Source organism: Anas platyrhynchos, chromosome 33 (assembly GCF_047663525.1).
Source record: "Anas platyrhynchos isolate ZD024472 breed Pekin duck chromosome 33, IASCAAS_PekinDuck_T2T, whole genome shotgun sequence".
Taxonomy (NCBI): Eukaryota; Metazoa; Chordata; class Aves; order Anseriformes; family Anatidae; genus Anas; species Anas platyrhynchos.
The window spans coordinates 7,682,495-7,693,686 of record NC_092618.1 but is presented as its reverse complement, the minus strand read 5'-3'; the positions used below and the strand labels follow the sequence as shown (position 1 = coordinate 7,693,686).

Below are 11,192 nucleotides of genomic sequence, written 5' to 3'. Positions count from 1 at the left end.
CTCAGGGTGCAGTCAGGGCACAAGTCGGGTGCTCAGGGTGCAAAGAGGGTGCTCAGGGTGCACTCAGGGCACAATTAGGGTGCTCGGGGTGCTCAGGGTGCAGGCAGGGTGCACCCAGGGCACAATTAGGGTGCTGAGGTCAGGGTGCTGGGGGTGCTGGGGGTGCTGGGGGTGCTGGCAGGGTGCTCAGGGTGCTGAGGGCAGGGTGCTCAAGGTGCGAGTAGGGTGCTCGGGGTGCACAGGGTGCTCTTAGGGTGCAGTCAGGGTGCAAGTAGGGTGCTCTCAGGGTGCAGGCAGGGTGCTCAGGGTGCTCAGGATGCAAGTAGGGTGCTCAGGGTGCAGGCAGGGTGCACCCAGGGCACAAGTAGGGTGCTGGGGGTGCTGAGGTCAGGGTGCTGGGGGTGCTGGGGGGGTGCTGGGGGGGTGCTGGGGGTGCTGGGTGCTCACCCACGCACTGCAGGTGCTCCTGCTCGTAGTAGTAGCCGCTGGGGCAGTAGCAGCTGAAGCCGGGGGCGGCGTTGATGCAGACCCCCCCCCGGCACAGCTGCGGCGCGAACACCCGGCACTCGTCCACATCTGGGGGGTAAGGGGGTAAGGGGGGGGGCGACGTCAGGGGGAGGGTCCTCGGAATTGGGGGGGGCACCCCCGAAACGGGGGAGCCCCTATATAGGAGGGGAACCCCAAAATAGGGGGGGTATTGCCCCAAAATAGGCGGGATGCACCCAAAAGGGGAGGGGCGTAACCCCACAAAATAGGGGGGGCATCCCCAAATTGAGGGGGCACCCTGAAAAATGGGGACATCCCCAAAATGGGAGGGGTGAGTCCCCCAAATGGGGGCCATTCCCAAATTAGGGGGGGTGAGTCCCCAAAATGGGGGGCATCCCATAAATGGGGGAGCCCCAAAACAGGGGTGGCATCCCCAAAATGGGGGGGCATCCCCAACATTGGGGAACCGCTAAATACAGGGGGGAGCCCCTGAGTAGGGGGGGGAGTCCCTAAACGGAGGGAGCCCCCAAATGGGGGGGGCCCCATTGCTGTGCCCCCCCCGCGGCCGCACTGACCTGCTGCTGAGCCCTGGGGCCCCGTGGTCTGGCCGGTCCCGTGGGGGCAGAGGGCTCGGTGCTCGGCTTGGGGGGGGGGACAGAGGTGTCACCCCCCCTGCACCTTGGCACCATCCTGACCCCATCCCCAGCCCATCCCTGTCCCCATCCACACCCCGATCCCAATCCCATCCCATCCCAGTCCTAATCCCTGGCAATACCCACCCCAATCCCAATCCCTTTACAATCCCATCCCCATCCCCATCCCCATCCCAAATCCCATCACCACCCCAAACCCATCCCAATCCCTTCCCACCCCAATCCCAGTCCCATCCTCATCCCATCCCCATCCCATCCCCATTCCATCCCAGTCCCAATCCCAATCTATCTCAATCCCATCACCAACCCCATCCCAATTCCATCTCCACCCCCCCAATCCTATCCCAATCCCATCCCAATCCTAATCCTATCTCCATCCCAATCCCATCCCATCCCAGTCCCAATTGCAACTCCAATCCCATCGCCATCCCATCCCATCCCAAATCGCATCCCATCCCACTCCACTCCAATCCCAATCCCATCCCATCCCATCCCAGTCCTATCCCCATCCCTTCCCATCCCAGTCCCAATCCCCATCCCCATCCCCATCCCCATCCCCATCCCCATCCCCATCCCCATCCCCATCCCCATCCCCATCCCCATCCCCATCCCTATCCCCGTCCCCATCCCCAATCCCAATCCCCATCCCCAATCCCACTCCCACCCCAATCCCTTCCCACCCCACGCCATCCCCAATCCCCTCCCCCCCCCATAGCGTCCCCATGTCCCCACCGGTTCCAGGCGTGGGGCACGGCCTCGGGGGGGGGCAGCGGACCCCCCAGGCGCCCCCCACGCTGCAGCAGCACTGCTGCCGGCTGACGTTGGGCGCCAGCACCCCGCAGGCGGGGCTGAAGCACGCCGCCAAGCCCGGGGGGGCTTCCACGGCTCCGGGGGGGGCCGGAGGAGTGGGGTCGCTGGGGGGGGTCCCCCGCACGTCCCCGTCACCGGATCGAACTCGTGCCCCCCGTCGGGGCAGAGGCAGAGGAAGGAGCCGTCCACGTTCTCGCAGCGCGCCGCCCCGCACACCCCCGGCAGCGTCGCGCACTCGTCCACGTCTGGGGGGGAAACACGAAGGGGGGGGGCTCAGTGTCACTCTGGGTGTCCCCCCCCTGCTGTCCCCGCTGTCCCCGTACCCTGGCAGTGGTGGCCGTGCCGGGCGGCCTCGTAGCCCTGGTGGCAGGCGCACTGGAAGGAGCCGGGGAGGTTGTGGCAGGCGGCGTGGGGGCCGCAGCGGGACCCCCCCTCGGCGCACTCGTCCTCGTCTGCAAGCGGGGAGGTGACGTTTTTTTGGGGGGAGGGGGCGGTGGGGACATTGGGGGGGGGAGCGTGGAGCCGTCCCCCAAAAGCTCAGCCCCATGGGGGGGTCCCCACTGTCCCCCGATGGTCCCTGCTCTCCGTCTCCATCCTGACCCCATGGAGAAGCCCCCCTGCACCTCGACCCCATTGGCTTGTCCCCAGTGGCCCCATTGGCTTGTCCCCAATGTCCCCCATCGTTTTGTCCCCATTATCTCCCGTGGTGTTGTCCCTGATGTCCCCTGCTGCCCATCCCCATCCTGACCCCATAGAGAAGTCCCCCTGCACCTCGACCCCATTGGCTTGTCCCCAGCATCCCCGTTGTTTTTTCCATGTCCCCCATAGCTTTGTCCCTATTGTGCCCCATTGGCTTGTCCCTGATGTCCCCCATGCCATGGCCCCTCAGGGTCCCCTCAGCCTCTCCGTACCCCCATCCCCATCCCCGTGCCCCAGTCCCTGTCCCCATGGCCCCATCCCCGTCCCCATGGCCCCATCCCCGTCCCCATGGCCCTGTCCCCATCCCCATGGCCCCATCCCCATCCCCATGGCCCCATCCCCGTTCCCATGGCCCCATCCCCATCCCCATGGCCCCATCCCCATCCCCATGGCCCCATCCCCATCCCCATGGCCTCATCCCCGTCCCCATGGCCCCATCCCCATCCCCATGGCCCCGTCCCCATCCCCATGGCTTCATCCCCGTCCCCATGGCCCCATCCCCATCCCCATGGCCCTGTCCCCGTCCCTATGGCCCCGTACCCTCACACCCCCCGCCGTCCCGGGGCCGGTAGCCGGGCTGGCAGGGGGGCACGCAGCGGTAGGATCCGGGCAGGTTCTCGCAGCGCTCGGCCCCACACAACTCGGCCCCATGCTCCTGGCACTCGTCCACATCTGCGGGGACACCGGGGGGACCCCAAGCATGGGGGGGGGACAAGGTGGGGTGGGGGATGATGGGGACCACGGCCCCGGGCAGGATGAGCCCCGTGCGCATCACAGCCCTGTGTGCGGGTTCCCATCCCTGTCCCAGTCCCCATCCTCGTCCCGTTCTGGTCCCTGGACCTGTCTCCATTCCCATCCCATCCCCAACCCCATCCCAATCTCACCCTAATCCCATCCCAATCCCACCCCCTATTTTCATCCATTATTGGTCTCCATCTCCATCCCCATCCCAATCCTGTTCCAATCCCACCCCCATCCCCATTCCAAACCCATTCCATCCCCATCCCAGTCCCAGTCCCAGTCCCAGTCCCAGTCCCAGTCTCAGTCCCAGTCTCAGTCCCAGTCGCAGTCGCAGTCCCAGTCCCAGTCCCAGTCCCAGTCTCAGTCCCAGTCCCAGTCCCAGTCCCAGTCCCAGTCCCTATTTTCATCCATTATTAGTCTCCATTTCCATCCCCACCCCAATCCCATCCCCATCCCATCCCATCCCATCCCAACCCATCCCATCCCCACCCCAATCCCCTCCCATCCCCCTCCCATCCCCATCCCAATCTCACCCCAATCCCATCCCCTCCCATCCCCACCCCAATCCCCTCCCATCCCCTCCCATCCCCATCCCCATCCCAGTCCCAGTCCCAGTCCCAGTCCCAGTCCCAGTCCCAGTCCCAGTCCCAGTCCCAGTCCCAGTCCCAGTCCCTATTTTCATCCATTATTAGTCTCCATTTCCATCCCCACCCCAATCCCAATCCCATCCCCATCCCATCCCCATCCCATCCCCATCCCAATCCCACCCCAATCCCATCCCCTCCCATCCCCATCCCATCCCCATCCCAATCCCACCCCAATCCCATCCCCTCCCATCCCCATCCCATCCCCACCCCAATCCCACCCCAATCCCACCCCCTCCCATCCCCATCCTAGTCCCAGTCCCTAAACCCATCCACTATCGGTCTCTATCTCCATCCCCACCCCAATCCCAACCCCAACCCCAATCCCAATCCCCATCCCCATCCCATCCCCACCCCAATCTCCTCCCATCCCCATCCCCATCCCATCCCAATCCCATCCCAATCCCATCCCAATCCCCTCCCATCCCCACCCCAATCCCCTCCCATCCCCATCCCAATCCCACCCCAATCCCATCCCCTCCCATCCCCATCCCAATCCCAGTCCCTAAACCCATCCACTATTGGTCTCTATCTCCATCCCCAACCCCAACCCCAACCCCAACCCCAACCCCAATCCCAATCCCAATCCCAATCCCAATCCCAACCCCAACCCCAACCCCAACCCCAATCCCAATCCCAATCCCAATCCCAATCCCAACCCCAACCCCAACCCCAACCCCAACCCCAATCCCAATCCCAATCCCAATCCCAATCCCAATCCCAACCCCAACCCCAACCCCAACCCCAATCCCAATCCCAATCCCAATCCCAATCCCAACCCCAACCCCAACCCCAACCCCAATCCCAATCCCAATCCCAATCCCAATCCCCGCTCACCCTCACACCCCCCGCCGTCCCGGGGCCGGTAGCCGTGCTGGCAGGCGGGCACGCAGCGGTAGGATCCGGGCAAGTTCTCGCAGCGCTCAGCCCCACACAACTCGGCCCCGTGCTCCTGGCACTCGTCCACATCTGCGGGGACAGGGCCACCCTCGCCGCCAGCCCCAGGGTGGGGGGCACCCAAAATCCCCCCCCCCCAACCCCCCAGCCCCTCACCGTGGCACTGGGCCCGCTCGGCGTCGGTGCGGAAGCCGGCGGGGCAGTGGCACTCGAAGGCGCCGTCGGTGTTGGCGCAGCGGCCGCCCCGGCACACGTCCCCGCGCTGGCACTCGTCCACGTCTGGGGGGGGACACGGGGTGAGGACGGGGGGGACATGGGCACGGGGTGGACGTGGGTACAGGGGGGGGACACGGGGGCAGGGGGGATACGGGGAAAGAGGGGGACACAAGGGGCTGGTGGCACCCCGTGGTACCCGGATGCGTGGGTGGGTGGTGGAGGGGTGGGGTGGGATGGGATGGGACTGGGGTGGGATTGGGATTGGGATGGAAATGGGGATGGGGTGGAAAAGGGATGGGATGGGATTGGGGTGGGATTGGGATTGGGGTGGAAAAAGGGTAGGATGGGGATGGGATTGGGGTGGGATGGGGATGGGATTGGGATGGGGATGGGGACTGGGGTGGGAATGGGGATGGGATGGAGACAGAGATGGGATGGGGGTTGGGATTGGGGTGGGATGGGATGGGGACAGGGAGAGACATTGGGATGGGATAGGATGGGGATGGGATTGGGATGGGGATAGGATTGGGATTGGATGGGGACATGGATAGGCACGGGGATGGGACTGAGTAGATTAACTGGGACTAAAAAACCGCAACTGGAATAGAAACCACAATGAGAATGGGGACTGCAATGGGACCGGGATGGGTATGGGGACGGGGACAGGGACAGGGACAGGGACAGGGACCGGGACCATGCCGGGCTCTGACCAACGCATGCGGTGCCCTCGGGGGTGCTGGCATAGCCCTGGGCGCAGAGGCAGCTGTAGGAGCCCTCGGTGTTGAGGCACTCGCCGTGGGGGAAGCAGAAGTCGCCCTCCAGGCACTCGTTGACATCTGTGGGCAGATGGGGGCCGTGGGGGGGCCGTCGGGTGTGGGGGGGACACGGCACCATCCCCACGCCGCCCCCACCACTCACCCGCGCATGGCGCGCCGCCGGCACCCACCCGGTATCCGCGCCGGCACTGGCAGTGGAAGGAGCCCTCGGTGTTACTGCAGCGGCCGTGGGGACCGCAGGGCGAGCCCGTGGCGCACTCGTCCACGTCTAGGGGGTGGCACAATTAAGGGTTGGCCCCCCCCTCGGGGGGACAGGGGGGACGTGGGGGGACGCGGGTACCTGCGCAGCGCCCATGGTGCAGCTCGAAGCCGTCGCGGCACGGCCGGCACTGGAAGGAGCCCGGCGTGTTGGCGCACTCCTGGCCGGGGCAGGCCAGGTGGTTCTTGCACTCGTCGATGTCTGCGCGGCACGGAGAGGGGGCGGCGGTGGTGGCACCGCGGGGAGGGCGTGGGTGGTGGCACCACGGACGGGGACACCACGCATGGGGACACCACAGATGGGGACACCACGTATTGGGAGGTTATGGATGGGTTCACCATGGATGGGGACTCCATGGATGGGGACACCACGCATGGGGACACCACGCATGGGGACACCACGTATTGGGAGGTTATGGATGGGTTCACCATGGATGTTTAACCCCGTGGCTGGCAACACTATGGCATGGTGACCCCATGGCTGCTGACCCAATGGATGGTGACCCCATGAACGATGACCCCATGGGTGTTGAACACGCAGATGGTGTCCCCATACCCTTGGTGTCCCCATACCCTTGGTGTCCCCACACCCCGGTGTCCCCACACCCAGTGTCCCCACAGCCCGGTGTCCCCACACCCCCGTGTCCCCGCTCACCCTGGCACTGTCCCGTGGGCGTGCTGGCCTGGTAGCCGGCCGGGCAGACGCAGCGGTAGCCACCGGGCAAGTTCTCGCAGCGGCTCTGGGCGCAGGGCGAGGGGCTCTGGGCGCATTCATCCACATCTACGGGGACACGGCCACCTCAGCCCCATCCCCGTTGTCCCCATTGTCCCCCTCTGTCCCCCCCCCGTCCCTGCTGACCTTGGCAGTCGGTGCCGCCGGGGCCGGGCCGGTAGCCGGGGCCGCAGACGCAGCGGAAGCTCCCCACCGTGTTCTCGCAGCGGCCGGGGGCGCAGGGCCGGGGGCTGCGCCGGCACTCGTCCACGTCTGGGCAGGCGGGGGGACGGACGGCAATGGGGACAGACGGACGGACAGGAGCGGGGACGGATGGAGAGGTGGGTGGGAGGGAAGGGGGAGAGGGGAGTGGGGAGGTGGGTGCGCGGGGAAATGGGGGCAGGGGGAAATGGGGGCACGGGGAGGTGGGGGCATGGAGAGATGGGTGGGTGCGTGGGGAAACGGGTGCATGGGGAAATGGGGGCAGGGGGAAATTGGGGCTTGGAGAGGTGGGTGCACGGGGAGGTGGGTGCACAAGGAAGTGGATAGATGGGGAAATGGGTGCACGGAGAAATGGGTGGGTACATGGGGAGGTGGGCGCATGGGGAAATGGGTGCAGAAGGAAATGGGTGCGTGAGGAAATGGGTGCATGAGGAAATGGGTGGCTGCACGGGGAAATAGGTGCACGGGGAAACGGGTGAGTGCATGGGGAGGTGGGTGCATGGGGAAACAGGTGCACAGGGAGGTGGGTGCACAGGGAAATGGGCGCACGGGGAAATGAGTGCAGGGGGAGGTGGGTGCACGGGGACATGGGTGCCCAGGGAGGGGCCGGGCGCCGCTCACCGATGCAGTGGGTGCCCTGGGTGCTGAGCCAGAAGCCGGGGTGGCACAGGCAGGTGTAGCCGCCCTGGCGCGGGACGCAGCGCCCGGGGCCGCAGATCCGCGGGTTCCGCTCGCACACGCTGCCGGCGGCTGCAAGCGGGCACACGTGAGTAACACATGTGTGTGCAAACGGGCAGGCGTGCAGCTGTGCACACCTGTGCAAACATGCACGCATGCACACTGTGCACGTGTGTGCAATCAAGCATGCATGCAACTGTGGACATGTGTGCAAATAGGCATACAGGACACATGCACACGTGTAGGCGTGTGTAAGTAGGCATTGTGCACACGTGTGTAAGCAGGCATGCATGTAGCCGTGCACACGTGTGCAAATAGTCATGCATGCAAACCGTGCACACGTGCACAATATATTTAGCTGTGCATGCATGAGATGCACACGTGCTACTGCAGCTGCATGCAGCTGGGCAAGCCTGCAATGGTGTGCACACGTGTAACACGCACGTGTGTAACTGTGCACGCCTATAACTGTGCACAAATGAGACTGAATAAATGCAAATTGCACACGTAACTGCTTGCACATGTAACTGAGCACACGTGCACATGCAACTGCACACATGCAGCCATGCAAGCATGCAACCATGCACAAGTGCACAGCCACATGCACACACGTGTGACCTTGCACGCCTGTGCTGAGATGTGTATGTGCAACGGCGCAGAGCGTAACCACACGTGCAAAAAATAAAATAAAATGCACGCACACAGCTGCACACAGTGCAACCCTGCGCACATCTGCAACCATGCATGCGTGCAACGGTGCACACACGTGTGCAGCCGTGCACAAGTGCCCCAGCCCTACCTGGTGCCGGACCCTCCGGGCCGGGTGGCGTGGGGAGGGGTCCCAGCAGCCCCAGGGTGGGTCGAGGCACGATGACAACCTCGGGGGCTGGTGGTGGCACCTCGGGGATGCGCGGTGGCACCTCGGGGACGCGTTGTGGCACCTCGGGGACGTCTGGTGGCACCTCGGGGACACGTTGTGGCGCCTCAGGGACCCGCTGTGGAACCTTGGGGACATGTGGCACCTCAGGGACATGCGGTGGTGCCTCAGGGACACGTGGTGGCACATCAGGGACATGTGGTGACACCTCGGGGACACGTGGTGGTACCTCGGGGATGCGTTGTGGCACCTCGGGGACACGTGGTGGCACATCGGGGACCCGTGGTGGCACCTCGGGGACACGCGGTGGCACGTGTGGGACGCGTGGTGGCACCTCAGGGACGCGTTGTGGCACCTTGGGGACCCGCGGTGGCACCTCGGGGACAGGCGGTGACCTGCTGGGGGGCGGCCGACCGGGGCGCCAGCGAGCTGTGGGGCAGAGCAATGGGGTGAGGGGGGGTCCTGGCAGCCGGGGGGGGTGGGGGGGGACAAAGCGGGGGGGACAAGGGGCTCACGGGCGGCGGTCCCAGCTGGGGAGGGGACACGGGGACGCCCCAGGGGGACACGGGGCAGGTCCTGGCCCAGGTAGCGGGTGTTGTAGTGCAGGTCGGAGGCCGAGTAGTGGTAGCCGGGGCCGGCGGGGCAGATCTCCTTGAACCCCTCTGCAATTGAAGGGGGGGGAGGGGGTGTCAAAATGGACCCCCCCCCAAAAAAAATTACCCCCCTCCCCCAAAAAAAACCCCCCTCCAAAGGGTGAGCCCGTGGCTTTGGGTGCAAATCCCATGAAACGGAGGCTCCCCAAAGGGTTTTTGTTTTTTTTGGGGGGGGTCCGCCCTAAAGGGTTTTTTTTGGGGGGATCCCAAGGGGTTGGGGGGGTCCCGGGGGGGCTCACCGGAGCCGAAGGGGGGGCAGCGCTGGCACGCCGGCCCCCAGGCCTTGCCCACGCGGCTGCAGCAGCAGATCTGGCGGGTGATGTTGCGCAGGGTGGGCAGCGCGCAGCGCCCCTCCCGCAGCACCCGGTAACATGGCCCCCGCGCCTCCGAGATCACCTGGTGGGCTGGGGGGGGGGGGGGCGGGGGGGTGGTACCGGTCACCCTAATCCCAATCCCAATCCCAATCCCAGTCCTAGTCCTGGTCCTAACCCCAATCCCAATCCCAACCCCAATTCCAATCCCAACCCCAATTCCAATCCCAATCCCAGTCCTAGTCCTGGTCCTAACCCCAATCCCAATCCCAACCCCAATTCCAATCCCAACCCCAAAACCCCAATCCCAATCCCAATCCCAATCCCAATCCCAATCCCAGTCCTAGTCCTGGTCCTAACCCCAATCCCATTTCATCCTGTTCCCATCCCAATCCCACCTCATCCTACTCCATCCCCATCCCACCCCAATCCTTTCCCCTTCCTCTTCCCTTCCCTATCCCCTCCCAATCCCAATCCCAATCCCAATCCCAATCCCAATCCCTATTCCATTTCAGACCACCCCCATCCCCATCCCATCCCCATCCCCTCCCAATCCCAACTCCAACTCCAATCCCAACCCCTACTCCCTCCTCACCCCATCCCCATCCACATCCCAACCACAATCCCAATCCCAACCCTAATCCCAATTCCAACCCCAATCCCAATCCCTACCACAATTCCAGGCCTTGCCCCGACCTCAACCCCAACCCCAATTCCAATTCCAATCCCAATCCCAGCCCCAGCCCCAGCCCCTGCCCCAACCCCAATCCCAATCCCAATCCCAATCCCAATCCCAATCCCAATCCCAACCCCAACCCCAGCCCCAACCCCAATCCCAATCCCAATCCCAACCCCACCCATAATCCCAACCCCAACCTCATCCCCAATCCCACCCCCAACCCCAACCCCAATCTCAACCCCAACCCCAACCTCACCCCCAATCCCAATCCCAATCCCACCCCCAATCCCATCCCGATCCCAACCCCAATCCCAATCCCAACCCCAACCCCAATCCCAGCCCCAACCCCAACCCCAACCCCAATCCCAATCCCAATCCCAATCCCAATCCCAACCCCAACCCTACCCATAATCCCAACCCCAACCCCACCCCCAACCCCACCCCCAATCCCATCCCGATCCCACAGATGCAGCTGCTCCGGGACGAGTCCAGGATGAAGCCCTCGTGGCAGAGGCAGGCGAAGCTGCCCCGGGTGTTGGTGCAGAGCCCGTTCTTGCAGAACCCCCCCTCCTGGCACTCATCCACATCTGGGGGGGGGACGCACACACACAGGGTGGGGGTCAGCACCCCAAAACCCCCCCCATCCCCTTTTAACCCCCCCAAAAATAAATCTCCCCAAACTCACCCACGCAGGAGCCGTTGGCGCGGCGGAAACCTTTGGGGCAGGGGTGCTGCCCCACGGCGGGGGGGTTCGCTGCAAATGGGGGGGGGGGAGGGGGGGACAAAGTGAGCCCCCCCCACACACCGCAGAACCCCCCCCAACCCCATAACCCCAAAAAAAACCCCGCTGCCTTACGGGGGTCGGCGTCGCAGGGCTGGC

The 11,192-nt window shown here is 64.8% G+C and overlaps 1 long non-coding RNA gene across 1 annotated transcript; it reads right to left on the bottom strand.

Annotated features, from left to right (window-relative positions):
• Positions 1-1,061: 1,061 nt before the first annotated feature.
• LOC140000375 (uncharacterized) lies at positions 1,062-2,753 on the bottom strand. Its single transcript, XR_011805519.1, has 3 exons — positions 2,273-2,753; positions 1,872-2,194; positions 1,062-1,127 (listed from the first exon to the last, which is right to left on the bottom strand). It is a non-coding gene; the product is annotated as an uncharacterized lncRNA (long non-coding RNA).
• Between the last annotated feature and the right edge of the window lie 8,439 nt (positions 2,754-11,192).